The 19,106-nt window shown below is 42.1% G+C and overlaps 1 protein-coding gene and 1 pseudogene across 1 annotated transcript in view; one reads left to right on the forward strand and one right to left on the reverse strand.

Moving 5' to 3' along the window:
- Positions 1 to 19,106, forward strand: part of LOC124605674 (U8-agatoxin-Ao1a-like) — a 420,878-nt gene that overhangs the window by 158,800 nt on the left and 242,972 nt on the right. The window lies entirely within an intron of this gene.
- Positions 18,857 to 18,974, reverse strand: LOC124607595 (annotated as a pseudogene).

Here is a 19,106-nt window from a genome sequence, read left to right on the forward strand (position 1 = left end):
TTCCCGTTTAACGCAAGCGGTCGCCTTACCATGTGGCTATCCGCGCGCGACTCACTGCCAGATTCAGTTTCCGTATGTCGTCAACCATGCGTCTACAACCTGTATTCGTACGGTCATTGTGTATATTCCCGTACAGGTGACACATTTTACTTGCAAGTCGCTTGCCCAATGTCGGCAGATAAACACGATATTGTAGTGTCTTTGTTATTCTGAATTACGTTGCAAAGTTCCTTTGGACATGCATGCACGCAGTATCGAATTTATCCGCCGACACAGGGAAGTGAATTTCAAGTAAAATGTCTCACCCGTGCGAGAATATACATAATGGATGTACGAGTACAGATTGTAGGCACATGGGTGACGACATATGGAAGTTTGGCTTCGTGTCATGCACGGATAGCCAAATGGTAAGACAATCGCTCGCGATAAGAGGGAAATCCGTTTTCAAGTTCCGGTCCGGTACAAATTTCAATTGTACTCATTCCATTCTACAGACAATGGTGGTCCATATTTGCAATTGGCGAACACATGCAATGTATTTCATAACACCTGTAGTCGCCGCAGTACCTGTTCCTTTGGACGTGCATGCTCAGTGAAGACCAGAACTCATAGTAGTGTTGAATGTCGTCGTTAATAAGCTGTGATTAAGTAATCAATATCACTTGTTGCAGAACAGCAAGTGACGGAAAAGCGTCTCCTTGTGAGAGAACACTTGCAAAACTAATAAGCAGTAAACAATGGATAATATTAACGAACATTTAGTAATCGTATGTCATTCTCAACAACAAAGTACGTGTTACATTTATACATTCATATTTTCTGAAATACCTCGTAGGTGAAGTACAGATTCTTTGAGTGATTCCACGATCAAAAACAGATCGTAGAAACAAAGAAGCCGTAAGTGCAGGCTCGTGACAAGAGGAGTTTGTTGTTTAGGTAATTTTCTCCTCACCTTACCAGCCTTTGTGCTAAGGCACCCAGGAATAATTTACCTGGCAACGAAGGCTCAATAGAGGGTCAGATACCTTCTGTTGAACGCAAAGGAAAGTCCGTTGGGATTAGTACGTATCTTCAATGAAGAGATGAGCACAGTGTAGCAAGAGATGTGGATCAACATGAAACCCGTTAAAATATTGAGGACTAACAAACACACAGTAAAGCAGACGACTAATTTAGTGGGCTTCTAACGAAACCCCAATGTATTAAGAATAGACTCAAGTGACTTTCTTCATTTATTTGTAGGTTAGGAAAATGCATTGTTTGGGTTATGAATTAAGTTATTCGTACTTTCGCTGATGAGCTTTCTTTGTTTCAATAAGTCATTTTGCTATCGTCAGGTAAGTTCTTTATCTGTCTTTCTGCTAGTCGTCGTTGAAAGTGTTTCTCTACTGCTTTATACAAAAAGAAAAAAAAATTCTGATTGTGGAGCTCTTCCACATTTTTGTTGTATTTACAGCGTAATTTAAAAGCTCCTCAAGCGAAAGAAATGGGTTTTAAACCTCGTCAACAACAGGCAATTTTGTCGACGCTCTTATTAAACACACACAGACGGAAACACACACACACACACACACACACACACACACACACACACACACACACGCACGCACGCATGCATGCATATACTTATGCATCACTTGTTCAGCTACGTTCAAATGGTTCAAATGGCTCTGAGCACTATGGGACTTAACATCTATGGTCATCAGTCCCCTAGAACTTAGAACTACTTAAACCTAACTAACCTAAGGACAGCACACAACACCCAGTCATCACGAGGCAGAGAAAATCCCTGACCCAGCCGGGAATCGAACCCGGGAACCCGGGCACCCGGTGTTCAGCTACGTCGTTTACGCCAAGGTATGTGAGATGTTATTTCTGCGCCCTAGACCATGATGCATAGCCGAAGTATGGCACTATTTACTGAGCGTCGGAATGTGGTTGTTTATATGGCAATTCAGTTCCCGGCAGCAAAATCTTGGCGATGTGACTGAAGGCCGATCACCTGAACGTAACGATCAGATGTTTTGTAACAAGTATTCAAAGAATTGGTCTAAAAGTTGAGAGTGTTCGTTTTCGCGGTTACTGGGTAACGATTTGATTAGGAAAACCAACACCTGAAACGTAAATTCAGCGCTCTAGATACAATGAGATGTCATGCTTAAATGTTCTCTTAGTATATTTGTTTAGAGACTTAGATGATTAAAAAATAACTTTTAAATGGTTCTTTCAAAATGTTGTTGTTGTTGTGGTCTTCAGTCCTGAGACTGGTTTGATGCAGCTCTCCATGCTACTCTATCCTGTGCAAGCTTTTTCATCTCCCAGTACCTACTGCAACCTACATCCTTCTGAATCTGCTTAGTGTATTCATCTCTTGGTCTCCCTCTACGATTTTTACCCTCCACGCTGCCCTCCAACACTAAACTGGTGATCCCTTGATGCCTCAGAACATGTCCTACCAACCGATCCCTTCTTCTGGTCAAGTTGTGCCACAAACTTCTCTTCTCCCCAATCCTATTCAATACCTCCTCATTAGTTATGTGATCTACCCATCTAATCTTCAGCATTCTTCTGTAGCACCACATTTCGAAAGCTTCTATTCTCTTCTTGTCCAAACTATTTATTGTCCATGTTTCACTTCCATACATGGGTACACTCCATACGAATACTTTCAGAAACGACTTCCTGACACTTAAATCAATACTGGATGTTAACAAATTTCTCTTCTTCAGAATACAGAATTTCAAAATACAGACGCGTATTGTAAATATTTTACCTGGGCATAATTTTAGTACGTCGTGCAGATACTCCTTTAAAAATAATGTAGGTCGTATTGGCGGATTTATGTTGTAATATTTCATAGCTATAAGTCATACTCTTGGATTCCACTCAGATAAAATACAACGTTTTGACCACTTTCTACCTTTTAGACATAGTTTGCGTCATACAAGGAATACGGTTCACGTAATGTGGTGACATACGAGCTTAACAATAGCTTAAAGTGAATGGCTACATTTGTCAGCATTCCCCTCCATTTCTTTGGTATAGTTGAGGGGAATGGTCTGTGGGACATGACAGTATATAGAATCATTCCTTGCGTCTTGAAAAAGGCTTCTTGGGGAAACTGCTCAAATCTCGACTCATCTAACCAAGGCACGGTTTAACGGATACGTTCGTCGTACGTTCCATATTGGTTTCTGCCGTTATTTTACGCAGTGTTGCTTGTCTTTTAGTACTGAAAAATCTACGCAAAAGCCTCTGATCTCGGTAGTTAAGTGAAGGCGTCGGCTACTATGTTGTGCATGGTGAGAGGTAACGCCTGAAATTTGCTGTTCTCGGCACACTCTTGATGCTGTGGATCTCGGAATATTGAATTCCCTAACGTTTCCGAAATGAAATGTCCCATGTCTCTAGCTATAATTACCGTTCCGAATCCAGAGTCTATTAATTCACGTCGTGAGGACGCAATCACGTCTGAAACCTTTTCACATGAATCATATGATTAGAAATGACAGCTCTACCAATGCAATGCCGTTTTATACCTTGCATATGCGATACTCCCGCAATCTGTATATGTGCAAGTAGCTATCACCTGACATTTGTCACTACAGCGTAAATTTTTTGCATTCTTACTTACGGTGATAAATATTCGTTATGTTTCACGTCGTTAACAAGACTGAAAATGAAACAAATATTGACTCAGTGTTACATAATTGGAGAGTTGTATAACTGTGGCAGATGTGTACAAAATGCCACATTCAAAATGTACAAGAGGTTGAAGGTTATCACCACGTATACGTTACACACTGCGTGCGAGAGGGTATGCGTGAAGAAAGCAAAACGGTCGTGATTTCTGTCAAGAAAACCTGCTTGAATGAAAACTAGTCGTTTAACAGAAGCACCTCAAGCGCACGCGAATCGCAGCCAATGTGAGTGTTTTAGCACGTTCCCTTGACTCATATACGTATTCATGGATGCGGCAGTCATACTCCTACCAATGGAACAAGTATTTAGAAAAACGTTTTCATTAAATTATAGGACGTACCAAAGCGATATAGGTACAAATAACCTTATGATTTTGCTCCAAACATCACTCATGATCTCAACGTACATAATAAGTCGTAAGCAACAAGGCTGGAGGGCTGAAAAGCCGAGGAGTTAGAACCACAATTAGAATGGTCGCTGACCATGTGGCAAGTAAATCTACATTTGCTCGTTTGGATCCTGGGAAAGGAAACTATACAGAATGTAATCCACCTACCCTACGCTACATCAATGTTCGTGGTTCTTACAAAAAGGAAAAAAGCAGGAGGAACTCGTGGAAGGACTATTATGATCCTAACAGTTCGATGTAATGCATAAGAAATGTGTAATTTAAGTGCTTATACAGGTAAAAAATATGAGTCCGCGGACGAAAGGCAGCGATATTCCCCAGAAAATCTACTGAGTAGTGAATCATTGCTCTGAACTGACTGTGCAACAGCCATAGAACTGCCATCTTATAGGGCCCGTGAGATAAGGGAGATACGTAGTGGGGCCCACTAAAATGTTTTAGATTCATTCGGGAATGGGGATGGTTAATATCAGTATGCAGTACCATCCGCGATGTATAGCAGCTTCTTCAATATGTGCAGATATATTACGTGGATTGCGTCTGGTGGTTTCTCCGTCCCGACTCACCCGTTTTTTCAAACCATGGGAAAATGCGTAAGAAACCAAGTATACACGCAATATAGGGCAGAGAACTTACGTTTTATTTGTTAAATTTAGAGTCGCTTTTGGTTTCCTGGTCCATCGAATGCCGGCGCAAGTATTTAATGCCGATGAAAGGATTTTTGAGTGCGTGAAGAATAATTCCTCTACAGTAAGGCCGGGCAATAGTTGCCGCAGGCTGTTTACCAACTATACCGGTCGCTCAAAGAACCTGTATGCGCCAGAGACGTCAAGGCCTGTGGGGAGCAGCTTCCGGAACGAGACCCCCACGGCGCACGCAGGCGGCCACCGCTGATCAAATTTTCATGCCGACTTTCCCGACGCTCCCAGCAGGCCGCGGAGAAGCAACTTGCGGCCAGTCGGATGGGGCGCCGCAGCGAACTTGAGCGGCCAATTCCAACATCTCCCCGCCCTGTCAGCCGCCTCCAGGCAAGTTCTCACTGGCGAGCGAAATGCCATTCCTACTTCACGCCTCCTCCCTACCGCAATCTGTGCAAGTTTTGCGATGTGATGCCGCGTGACTTGAGGGTGCCCGAACAGTATTAGTCTGCTCAGCAAAATATTTTTTTTGTACTTTTAGAGGGAGAGGGACAGGGAGAGGAAGAGGAAGAGGAAGAGAGAGAGAGAGAGAGAGAGAGAGAGACGTTGTGCTAGCGTTTTGTAAGAAACTCATTGATCGACGATCTCATCCCGCATTCCTGCCATATGCATGTAAGACGTGTATATTTCTATTGTCTATTGTCAAACCACAATTTATGAAATATGTTTATATTTTATTAATAGGATTAAGTAGGAATAATTAATATTTGTCATGTTGGAAATAATTTTGGTAGCAGGGAATGTCTGGAGCAAAGTATTGTTGGCAGTAGAGACAGCACACTGATATAATTTTAAAAAGGGCGGGAGAGACCGCGTATGGATACATTTTAAGAAAGGAGCTGGAAAGACCGCGCATTGATACATTTTGTAAAGGTAGAAGGGATTCTCTGCATCAGAAAGCATTGTTGGCGGGAGAGACCGCACTTTAGCGTTCGAGGAAGTCAGTAGTAAGCGAGATGTGAAGCGAGTCGGTAGCAGATCTGAAGCGGGAGGTTGAGAGGAGCGTTGTGCCTGCCAGCCACCAGCTGTGATATACAAGATATTATAAACGGGTGTACAGAGACATCAGCTAACTATTATCATAAGAGGAACTAATATTATTGTATTAGTTTTTTGAGAAACTCAAGACTACTGAAGATATGTTTGTCCAGTGCTAGTTGTAAGATTATTGTAAAAAGTAAGTCCCATTTGAACGTTTGTATAATCATTTCATTCAGAATATAACTAATTTTTGCCAGCACTATTGCACTACTGATTATAATCCATCCCAAAAACCATCAACGTAAAACTTTGCAAAATTTTATTGTTGTCAAGAAAAAGTTTAACTATGAATTACGTTACGTCAGTCAAATTAATTAAAGAATAACGTCAGCTTTGCTATTAAAGAAAAACGTCAGCTTTGGTAATAAATACAGCCAATTATTATGACAGCCCACCAGCAGCTAATAGAGTATAGTAAAACAGAGTAAGTATATTCATGTCGCAGTTCGATGTAGCAGTCAGATGGCGATCCAGTAACAGTGTAAGTAGGCTGTTCAGGTTTTCTTATTGGTAACGCCACCTCTGTATGAAAATCACTGGCTGTGCTGTGTGCAGTCTGTGGCTGCTTTGCATTGTTGTAATACTCGCCATTGTAGTGTTAGGCAGATGGCTGTGAACAGCGCGTAGCGTTGCGCAGTTGGAGGTGAGCCGCCAGCAGTGGTGGATGTGGGGAGAGAGATGGCGGAGTTCTGAAATTTGTCATGAACTGCTATATTTATATATGATGATATCAAGGTAAATACATTGTTTGTTCTTTATTAATATCTTTCATTTGCTAACTATCCCTATCAGTAGTTAGTGCCTTTCATAGTTTGAATCTTTTATTTAGCTGGCAGTAGTGGCGCTCGCTGTATTGCAGTAGCTTGAGCAGCGAAGATTTTTGTGAGGTAAGTGATTTGTGAAAGGTATAGTTTAATGTTAGTCAGGGCCATTCTTTTGTAGGGAATTTTGAAAGTCAGATTGCGTTGCGCTAACAAAATATTGTGTGTCAGGTTAAGCACAGTCTTGTATAAATTTTTCTAAGGGGACGTTTCATAACAGTAAAAAAGGTAAGGAACAGTTTTGGGTTATGCCAGGTAACGACTGAGGGCCACGACGACGACACATTCTATGTTTCGTCGAAATAATCAGAAAATCACTTATAATAAGCAGCAATTAAATTTATATGCGAAGATTGAGTAAGAGAATAAATTTCAAAGGAAAGATTTCATTTGTTATTATTAAGCAAGAGATAGAAATCCTAAGGGAAAGTTTAATAGGTTATTGTAGAAAGAAAGGTTGCGTAACAAAAGAGATATATAGAGGAGACGGGAAGGTTTCATGCATTGATGACAGGAGAACCGTAAGAACTTCGTCACAGATTTCATTCATATTAACGGGGTATGCAGGACAGGAATAGGAGATCAACATGTGTAAACAGGAACGCCAACTCTCAACAGTTTCCGAGAAAATCGAGTTTGGAAATGTCGGGCACGCTTATACATGGTGAATCACCTAAGACCTCAAATATTGCGGAAATCAAAAGTGCTGTTGATGTGTGGTTTTAACAGAATGGGTTAGCACTCAGGAGTTCGTATTGGTAGCCAACAAACATACTGTAATAAAACTCAGAAAGTATATTTTTTCTGTGAACTTACAATTTCTTAATGGAACAATTCCTGTTTACAGTAACAAACTAAAAGTAGGATGAATTAGATTGTCAGTGGTGTTTTTTGCAGTCGTTTACGGGATATCGTATTTTGAAAAATTCGCACACCAACAGTTCTTTGTGCCATTCAATCCAGGCAGCAGGAGGTAAGTGTACGATGGTAATGCTGAAAAATGCAACATGCTCATGTTGTGTGGAGAGTGTAGGAAGAATGCAGTTAGTTGGTTCTTGTACGGTGTATGCGGCAAGATATCCCTACAGACGTCAACCATCTCGGCAAATTATTTATCAACCTCTTCGACAAGTTACGTGAAAGTGATAGTGTAACAGCTGGAAAACGTAACAGAAGGGAACAAGTGACGACAGAAAGGAAGAAATTAATGTTCCTGCTGTCGTTGCAGTTGATCCGCACATTAGCTACCTCACAGTCGCACGAGTCCTAAGCGTTACTTCACCTACATAGGTTCCATTCTTATCACATCTCTCTCCGTCAAGCGCTACATGGAAACGACTATGAGAATCGCGTTGACTTCCGTATGGGCATTAAGGCAGGATACTCCAGATGTATCATGTATCTCATTTAGTGATGAAGCCGCATTAATCAGTCATGGCCAGGTAAATAGCCGAAAAATGCAGTGTTGGTCTGTTGAGAATTCCCATTGCACTGTCAGAAGGGACGTCAGCGTTGTTGGAGTGTGAACTTCTGGTGTCGGATAGTAAACCATTAGCTCATAGGCCCGTATTTCATAGACGGAACACTGAACGCGAACAAGTATCGCAGTCTCATAACAGACCATCTTCCACGGATGCTACAAGACTAGGAGGAGCCTGTGGTACCAACATGATGGCTGTCCAGCCCATAACGCTCGAAGTTCTACCGCACGTCTTCACGAATTATTTCCAAATCGTTGGACTGGACGCAGAGGATGTGTACCTTGGCCGGCCCGTTCCCCGCATTTGACTCCTGTAGACTTTTTTTCTGTGGGGAGAGCTGAGAGACGCTGTCAACAAGGCTGTAACGATTACATCAAATGATATTCTATGACGTATGACTGCAGCCTGCCAGACATTGCTAGCACGTGCGCTAGTGTATGCACTTGTGTTGTTATTTAGTGTGTGCTACCACAGGTATTGTGCAAGTATCGGTGCAGGAACTTTCAAAATACACTACTGGCCATTAAAATTGCTACACCACGAAGATGACGTGCTACAGACGCGAAATTTAACCGACAGGAAGAAGATGCTGTGATATGCAAACGATTAGCTTTTCAGAGCATTCATAAAAGGTTGGCGCCGGTAGCGATACCTACAACGTGCTGACATGAAGAAAGTTTCCAACCGATTTCTCAAACACTAACAGCAGTTGACTGGCATTGTCTGGTAAAACGATGTTGTGATGCCTCGTGTAACGAGGAGAAATGCGTACCATCACGTTTCCGACTTTGATGAACGTCCGATTGTAGCCTATCGCGATTGCGGTTTATCGTATCGCGACATTACTGCTCGCGTTGGTCGAGATCCAATGACTGTTAGCAGAATATGGAATCGGTTGGTTCAGGAGCGTAATACGGAACGCCGTGCTGGATCCCAACGGCCTCGTATCACTAGCAGTCGAGATGACAGGCATCTTAACCGCATGGCTGTAACGGATCGTGCAGCCACGTCTCGATCCCTGAGTCAACAGATGGGGACGTTTGCAAGACAACAACCATCTGCACGAACAGTTCGACGACGTTTGCAGCAGCATGGACTATCAGCTCGGAGGCCATGGCTGCGGTTACCCTTGACGCTGCATCACAGACAGGAGCGCCTGCGATGGTGTACTCAACGTCGGCAAAACGTCATTTTTTCGGATGAATCCAGGTTCTGTTTACAGCATCATGATGGTCGCATCTGTGTTTGGCGACATGGCGGTGAACGCACATTGGAAGCGTATATTCGTCATCGCCATACTGGCGTATCACCCGGCGTGATGGTATGGGGTGCCACTGGTTACACGTATCGGTCACCTCTTGTTCGCACTGACGGCACTTTGAACAGTGGACGTTACATTTCAAATGTGTTACAACCCGTGGCTCTACCCTTCATTCGATCCCTGCGAAATCCTACATTTCAGCAGGATAATTCACGACCGCATGTTTCAGGTCCTGTACGGGCCTTTCTGGATACAGAAAATGTTCGACTGCAGCCCTGGCCAGCACATTCTCCAGATCTCTCACCAACTGAAAACGTCTGGTCAATGGTGGCCAAGCAACTGGCTCATCACAATACGCCAGTCACTACTCTTGATTAACTGTGGTATAGTGTTGAAGCTGCACGGGCAGCTGCACCTGTACACTCCATCCAAGCTCTGTTTGATTCAATGCCCAGACGTATCAAGGCCGTTATGACGGCCAGAGGTGGTTGTTCTGGGTACTGATTTCTCAGGATCTATGCACCCAAATTGCGTGAAAATGTAATCACATGTCAGATCTAGTATAATATATTTGTCCAATGAATACCCGTTTATCATCTGCATTTCTTCTTGGTGTAGCAATTTTAATGATCAGTGGTGTACTATATCTCTTAAACGACTCGTACTAGATTCCTTCAGAAAACACTACTAGCATTCTAATTTACCCCACTTTTAGTTTGGTAATGTCTGTAGGCATTGCTCCATGTAAGAAGTGTTTGTTTTTACAAAAAGTACACTTTCGAGGTATTGTTACAATCTGTTGATTGTCTAATAACACGAGCCCCCGACTACCAATCCATTCTGTGAAAACCGCACATCAGTACCGTCTTCCGTTTCCGAAATATTTGCGGTGCAAGTTTTAGGTGGTTCACCCTATATACTTTTTGTGTTCGTTTGTATTCAGAGAGCCCGCAGCCGAGCGAGTGAGTGAGTCCATAGCTTCATAAGCGTGATATCTCTGGATGGAATCTTGCCGCAGGTACCTTTTCGTTTTTACTCCAACTTAGTTACCATGCAAGTTATCAATATCTGATTAATCATTTATTGTTTTTTTAATCTTTACCCTGTAAATTCGAATTTATCTCTAAAATTACGGAAGTAGTTTCCCATCATAATCGTAGCATTTGACAAACCCTGCATTGCCCCGGTATTCATTTTGCCTATTTTCTGTTAGAAACGAAACCAAGAATTGAATGCTTGTAGTGTTGTATCGATAAACTTTTATTGCCATGTAATCGTGAAAACACCTACGAAATTTTGATATGCAACATATTATCAAAGCTATATTAACTGTAATTAACTAATGCGTAATGTATAAATTATGATTTCGTTTGAATAAAATGTTGAGTAGTAAACTTTACGATGGTGTAGTAGCGATGTTACATTCCTCCTTTAGTGTTCTAGGGGTAAGTATTGAAGTGCTGCTTTATAGCCAACTGCAATCATAAATTTTACGAGGTTTAAAGATGCGGCAGGTCACAGAACACCTGGAGTCTACGAGATACCTTACGAGCGTGGCCAGTCTTACGCTGGACAAACTGTGCACTGTGTAGATCAACGCAGGAAAGAGCATGAGAGATTTTTATCGCCTGTGCTGCGTTTGAACTAGAAAACGATCGGTCACCGGATCAAATGTGACGAAACCTTTTTCGTGGTTAGCACTAACGGCTTCTGGGACTCTGTAATTAAGGAAGCTATCAAAATAATACTCACTGACGATATCCTCAACAACGAAGGCGGCCTGCAGCTCAAGGTTTTCGGTTATATCGTTTTGTTTTCTCCAGTTTAGCCTGACTGTTAGAACCACCCAAAATAACCGGCTTCTTTAGTTCTTATTACATCCTGTAATAAACGTAGAAATCGAAGAAAGATTGATACATATTGACTCTCTCTGTTTCAAGATACATAGAGTCAAAATATTAAATCACATAGACAAACAAAACAAAATTCGTCGATCCACAGTGTAAGTAGGCTGTTTATGTTTTCTCTATGTAAGTAGGCTGTTTATGTTTTCTTATTGGCAACGTTACGTAGCGCTCAATATTAAAATCACTGGCTGTGCTGTGTGCAGTCTGTGGCTGCTTTGCATTGTTGTAATACTCGCCATTGTAGTGTTAGGCAGCTGGCTGTGAACAGCGCGTAGCGTTGCGCAGTTGGAGGTGAGCCGCCAGCAGTGGTGGATGTGGGGAGAGAGATGGCGGAGATTTGTAATTTGTCATGAACTGCTATATTTATATATGATGATATCAAGGTAAATACTTTGTTTGTTCTCTATTAATATCTTTCATTTGCTAACTATCCTTATCAGTAGTTAGTGCCTTTAGTAGTTTGAATCTTTTATTTAGCTGGCAGCAGTGGCGCTTGCTGTATTGCAGTAGCTTGAGCAGCGAAGATTTTTGTGAGGTAAGTGATTTGTGAAAGGTATAGTTTAATGTTAGTCAGGGCCATTCTTTTGTAGGGAATTTTGAAAGTCAGATTGCGTTGCGCTAACAAAATATTGTGTGTCAGTTTAAGCACAGTCGTATATAAATTCTTCAAAGGGGACGTTTCAACAGCTCGCTGCTAGCCTCGAAAAGTGGTAAGTTGTTGAACACTAGAAAAAAAATCATCAATATTCTAGAATTGATTCTAATTTATTGAAACTATACTCAAAAATCATGTTACAATCAGTGATCATAACAGCATGTCGGCATTACGAATAGCCAGTACTAACGGGTGAAAACCTGAGGTTGAAGAAGTCTATTTTTCATGTTAATTTGTCCATTTTGAAAGACTGCAAGCAGATAATGGCGTATTATGTAGACACGGGCAGCATATCAGTACTTTCAATTTTTATTGTGCGTTATGAATGAATAGTTCTTAAGTTCTTAATTTTTTACTGCTCCGATAATCTCCCTCCTTTTTTGTTGTTTCATAGAAATGGGAAACGAATCTTTAATCTTTTAAAGGAAATGAAGCATTGTACCTCATTATTACGTCACTCCGTAAAAATATTTTCGAACTAGATTTGGTGCCATTCTGGTATACCATGGATGTCCGACGACGACAGTGACAAACTACCGTGTGGACCAGGCGGGGCACGTATTGCACACTGACAAGTACACGCGTACCTTTAGCCGCTACACACGACAACAGGGAAATTATTGCCTCAGCAAAGTTTTAGCAGTTCTTATGACATGTGTTTGTTGCTCTTTTCTGTCGGCATTATCATTAAAATAGTTCAGATCGCTTTCCTCATTGTAATACTACAATATTTCAAAATAAGGCAAATTTAACGTACAAAAATTAATTCTGTTTAAAGAAAGGTTTATTTAAAAACGAAAATCCTTAGCACCGTTGCTTTGGCGAGTTAATATTTCGATTTTTTCACTCGATTATTAGCAAAAACTAAAAGAAAACACTTGTTATAACAGAGACCAAACAAATACGGTAAAATACCGGTTGTTCGGAACAAAAATACCGGTATTGGTTTTTAGCGTTGGGTGGAATCCAGCGATCGCGAGGTTGAAGCTGGCGCATCAAATGTGAAGTCGACAAATGTCCGTATACGGCAAAGCCGTGAGCACAAGTGACGTCACAGACGGCGGGGACAGTACGTAAGGCCATACCAGCAGCCCAGGAGCAGTCATTCAACTTGACAATGACCAAAGAAACCGCGTGGAATTTTGACCACTTGACGCTGCTGGAATCCCGAGAACATTTTATTGAAGAAAGGGGTTAGTCTCATGTCCCGCAAAGGTAATAGAATGGAATCTTTTTTGCGGAATGGGCAAAGGAATCGGCTGTTGGTTTGTTAAACGTAAAGTAATTTACGGTTACCAAGAGAACTGAAATCAGATTGACCTGATGAACTTTGATCCTGCCAAATACGAACCCATTACCTTCACTGCTGCTCTGCCTCGCTCTGAGTATGCCTGCTACTATAACTGAATCTATGTATAACTCCAGTTTCTCCGTGTTAGTGCATCGAGCATTCTGAGGCAAGCAGAGAAACGATATTAACGGTAACCGGCTGCTGGGTCGCTTGTTCGTCGTGAGTTATTAGAGGCGCCTTGGTTCCTCATAATTAAGCTGAAGCCTGCTTTCTGAGAAAGGCTGCGCCCAAGACGGTGCCCCTCCCTCCCGGTTCCGCCTACAATCGCTCGCCGCTCGATTCGGCTCCACCAGAGGCAAACAAAGAGCTCAGCGGTGATTACGCTTCGCTGCGGTAGGCGCTCTCATTTTGTCACTGTGTACCTGTACATTATTCAGGGATTACTCCTCCATTCAGGCACTCGGGAAACAGTGGGCAAACCAGCTAAGAGTAGATTTCAAAGAATCCCTCAGTTTTAAATTAACTGTTTTTTTTTTGCCTTTAGACTGTCATTAAGATTCCAAGTAAACATATCACTCAAGTCATTGGAGTTTCTTGACGTTACCAATAACCAATTGTTGCTTAGGACTGAGCAGCGAAACACGGTAACCTGTTTACTTACATTGATCACCCAGAACACTGTGACCAACCTAATAGCCAGTAGGTCCATCTTTGGCTTGGATAACACCGGCAACGCATCGTGGCATGGGAGCAATGGGGCATTGGTAAATAGCTGGATGGAGTTGGCACCACATCCGCACGGAAATCACCCAATTCACACAAATTCCGGGGAGGTGGGGATGAGCTCTGACACCACGTTCAGTCACATCCCAGATGTATTTGATGGGGTTCAGATGTGGCGATTTGGAGGGACAGCACATCAACTGGAACACGCCAGTCTGTTGGTGGTGGAGTGAAGTTACCACATTGCCAAATAAAGAAATATCCGCCCCCCCTTTGACAAAATCATAGCTAAGTTCTTGCCATCACTGGAGTTGCCACCTATTGAATATGAACGGAAAGACTCCTTGTATGATTGCAAACATCCTATAAAGTTATGGCAAGAGACGGAAGTAGCATGGAAAATAGCACGAGATCCGACACTTCTGTGATCAATAAATTTGGAAATTTGTGGTAATGTCTTATGGAGCAAGCTGTTGAGGTCATCAGTCCCTAAGCTTACACGCTACTTAATCGAACTTAAAGTAACTTACGCTAAGGACAACATACACACACCCATGTCCGAGGGAGGACATCTGAATGAAAGATCGCAGGAGTACACTGTAGGCAGAGATACTAAGGTTGTTGTCAAAGATAATGCACTGTACTGCACTGTGATGTTACTCTGAGATTTTTCACTGAAATTATATTATACAGCGTACGGCATGTGTAATAGGAGAATAATACTTCGTTAATGTGGAAATAGTGATTCGGTTGACCGGTTTCTCGTTATCCGGTAGCGTGTCTGAGGTAAGAGAACAGTGCTAAATCTTATTGTATTTACAAACGTTTTAACCCTGGTCAATAAATGCAACTAATGATTGTCGTCATCATGGCATTTTCTAAAGTTCATATGTGACCTCTTTAGGGGTTACTACCACCAGCCGACTTAATATGTTATAGTGGCTCCCAGCTTCACTCGAAAAACGATTGAAGATTAAGGTATTTTCACATCAAGCACGGATGTTTAACGCACACTTAGAGTGCAAAGGAAGGGACTTCAGTCACATTTTCGCAGAAGAATAAACGTATCTGTCTCATTATACATAAACATGCTCCATTCTGTTCTTTACTGCCTGTGGGCGGTGAAAGCGGAGAGTCTTGGCTAAGACAACGTGGACGCGAAGTTTAAAAGTTGCGGAAAGGTTAAGAGGCGCGAAGAACCTGCCAGCGTGGAACCTAATTTTCGGGCTGGCTGCGTACTTTGTGGGTAACAAACTCTCTTCCTGCGTTGGCTTATTAAGCATTTAGTCAGCGAACTAAATAAATGAAAACCGTCACATTCACGTCGCGTCTTCTGTGTAATTTGGAATTTTCTCTGCCAGGAAAAATTTCCAAGTGAGCACTAAATTCACCTTATTCTGTGAGATGGCTCTGTTTCTTCTTTCTCGGTGGTTTTTATTAATAAATCGGTTACCATGAAATATGAATCTGAAACTAAATCTGCAAGAGCTCTGGGGGAAATTAAAGCAGAATAATTTTGATGTTACTGTAGCTTAATGACTGCTTCTTGTCCTCTTGATCCTACGATAAGCTTCCGTTACATAAAATTTAAGTGGCGTCTCTTAGTACAAGAGGTAATTAATTTTTCAGATGGTCGATGTTTAATAATGAGATGTTTATATGAGGATGGATTTAACGTATAAAACAGCTGCACATGTTTAGGAATTTTCTAAATTTATATACTATGTTGAGACAGAGATTTTGCAATATCGAAGTGAAATACGTTGCAACAACGTTTCCTGTAGAATTAGCTCGTCATATGATTTGAAGTTGTGTAAAGGCGCTTACTTATACATGTATAGAATAGATAATACTGGTTATGAGAATGTTGTACAGCTGTTCTCTGTGAAACGTATGTATAGGAATATAATCACATTCTAAAGTACTATCGTGTTCTTACAATCCTGGAAACGTGAAAGAGTCCATATGTCAATACGGGTGATAAAATGAGATTGAAATCGGAAATAGTAAATTATCTCTATCTACGTAAACTTATTCAAAGGTCTATTTGCACCCAGTACGCTACCTGTAAAAGATTGTGATATACAAAAATCATGTGATGCCAGTAAAATGGAGTCTTAATTATCAGAGGAAATGTTTGTTAGAATCTCGTGTAAGACGCAAGTTTTGAGATCATGGTGTGCCAGTAAGATATATTATTAATTATCAATGAAAATTTTTATTCGAATCTCGTGTAATACGTAATTTTTACTTTTTATTCTTTCTGTTTACTTTAATTTTCAGATTTTAATTTAGACTTAACAGTCATGCAAAAAAATTCCATCAGAAACTTGAAATATAGCGTCAAACGCGTAATAATCTAGGAAAGTAATAGCATTTCAGTAAAACAAAATAATGGAAGAACTTTATTTACAAAAAAATCTTTTAGTATTGCTGAGGGTGAATTTCTCACCCCTAAACAAGAAGAAAAGTTTCATACAAGCATATGACCAAAGATCTTTAGTTTATGAATAAAAAAACTGAACTATGTAACCAATAATAAAAATATATATATAGTTTGATGATCAAGTGATATTAGATGTGTTAGTGTTCCAAAATTGTCTTTACTCTTTCGTGTCATAATATAAGCTCAACTCATATATCTCTCCTTATAGTTAATGTGGTCTGCTTTCATCCAGTAGGCCAGTGCTTTACCTTTGGTAACACTGTCTACCCATGATATTCTTGATATTCTGCATTACATTATAACTCGAAAAGATGAGTGTTGTGCTCTACTCAAAAATCTTGACTGCATCCATCCCTGATGGATGATGTTTATGACACCTTTTCTTTTCTTGGTGAAAGCTTTCTTTTTATGCTGTATTCTACTATTAAGCTCCCTTTTGCTTCTGCCGTCAGCTGTTCTTCAATTCTCAAACTGATAAATTCATCTACATTGCCTAGTGGTGTACAGCGCAAGGTTATCTGTACAGTTACACAAGCTCTTCTTACAAAAAGTATCTTGTTTAGCTGTAGGCTGTGCCTTATTAATTTACACAATGTCTCCGTCTCAGTGAGCAATTCCTGCAGCTGATTTCCGCTTGCTATCGGGCCTACCACATCGTTTTCGAAATGCTCATTTCTATTTTCTTATCAAGGATCTTCCACTGGTGATAACTTCTCCCCTGTATCGCCTCATGCTACTTCAATGCGTTTATGAAACAGCGCAGAGAACGTGATCGTCCCTCCGCTACACTGTACCGCACAGTCAAAAGATTAGTTTCTCGAAACACCGTAGTTGTCTCCCATTGGGACGTAGAGTTTGAAATTTGGCTTAAAGGTGCCTACAGCCTTCCTTTGTAATTCGGCAAAAGCTTGGCGTCCTGAGACCCATGGGGTTCTTCAAAAAGCGTGGTGTCGACACATGTGAAAAAAAGGGCAGAGGACAGAACTTCATCTAAGGTGTAAGGTGGGATAACGATGACGCAATGACACCAAATTTATTCAGATTTCTCTACAACGCCACCGTGGACGTGTCACAAGATGGGAAGATCATCAGCCCCCTCTCTCACCCACTTTTCACCCCCACTTTTGACGTCTCTGCTGTGGTGTTCAGAACTGCGACACCCAGCGTTTAAATCACGCGGTTTTCTTATGGGCGGCTGAGGAAAACGTTTCAAACATACCGTCGCTGAGAATCGACACGAAAAGCGCTCAGGAGGTGGCATAAAGGGCGTGAATGATACCATTCCTCCCCTTGGGACATTGATTCCCTCACGTTTGGCAGTCGAAAAGGACAGCTCAGAGTGCAGTCACCAACGAGACGACGTTCTTGAGAACCATTGACACTACTGAAGCCTCCACACTCCGCCCGTTCCCAGACGATTCGACCCTATGGACATTCTGGGCCGCGCGGGATTAGCCGAGCGATCTTGGGCGCTGCAGTCATGGACTGTGCGGCTGATCCCGGTGGAGGTTCGAGTCTTCCCTCGGGAATGGATGTGTGTGTTTGTCCTTAGGATAATTTAGGTTAAATTGTGTGTAATCTTAGGGACTGATGACCCTAGCAGTTAAGTCCCATAAGATTTCACACACATTTGAAATTTTTTTTTTGACATTCTGGGGCAGCAACCCCATTGGACATGATCACATGCGTTTCGAGTGCAGAGCGACTGCAGTTTTTGCATTGGTGTATAGGCTAAAGCCACTACGTACTGTTCAAACCTATCGATCTGAAGCGGAAAAGGATGCTTATGTATTTTCAGCCCTACTGTCTCTCGCCCTCCTGTGACGTTTTGATGGAGGGATGTGACAGTTCGGTAACACCCTCGTTACCAGCCACCAGCCTTTCTTAAGCACTTCAAAAATTTATTTCAGGCCATTGCGATGCGGTGGTTCAGAAACCTTATATTGTGATTAATAGACGCCAAAGCAAAAACTGCAGTCGCACTGCACTCCAAACGGATGCGATCATGTCCAATGGGGCTGCTGCGCCATAATGTCCTTAGGGTTGCATCGTCTGGGGACGGGCGGGGTGTGGGGGATTCAGCAGTGTCAACGGTTCTCAAGAACGTCGTCTTGTTGGTGACTGCACTCTGAGCTGTCCTTTTCGATTGCGAAACGTGAAGGAATCAATGTCCCAAGGGGAGGGATGGTTTCATTTTCGCCATTTATGCCACCTGAAACTAAAACTAAACTCCTCTCGAACAGGCCTAGAAGGCCCAATGATACCGACCGGCCGCCGTGTCACCCTCAGCGATAGGATGTGGAGAGGCATGTGGTTAGCACACCGCTCTCCCGGCCGCATGTCAGTTTCCGAGACCGGAACCGCTACTTCTCAATCAAGTAGCTCCTCAGTTTGCCTCACAAGGGCTGAGTGCACCCTGCCTGCCAACAGCGCTCGGTAGACCGGATGGTCACCCATCCAAGTACTAGCGTAGCCCGACAGCGCTTAACTGGGGTGATCTGACGGGAACCGGTGTTACCACTGCGGCAAGGCCATTGGCATTTATGCCACCTCCTGAGCGCTTTTCGTGTCGACTCTGAGCGTACCTGTATAGACACAAACTGTGACTGGTTCTAGACGCCAGAAGCCAGGCTACGCTGCTGCTCTTGCACCTGATAACGGAATCGGAGTG

Source organism: Schistocerca americana, chromosome 3 (assembly GCF_021461395.2).
Source record: "Schistocerca americana isolate TAMUIC-IGC-003095 chromosome 3, iqSchAmer2.1, whole genome shotgun sequence".
Taxonomy (NCBI): Eukaryota; Metazoa; Arthropoda; class Insecta; order Orthoptera; family Acrididae; genus Schistocerca; species Schistocerca americana.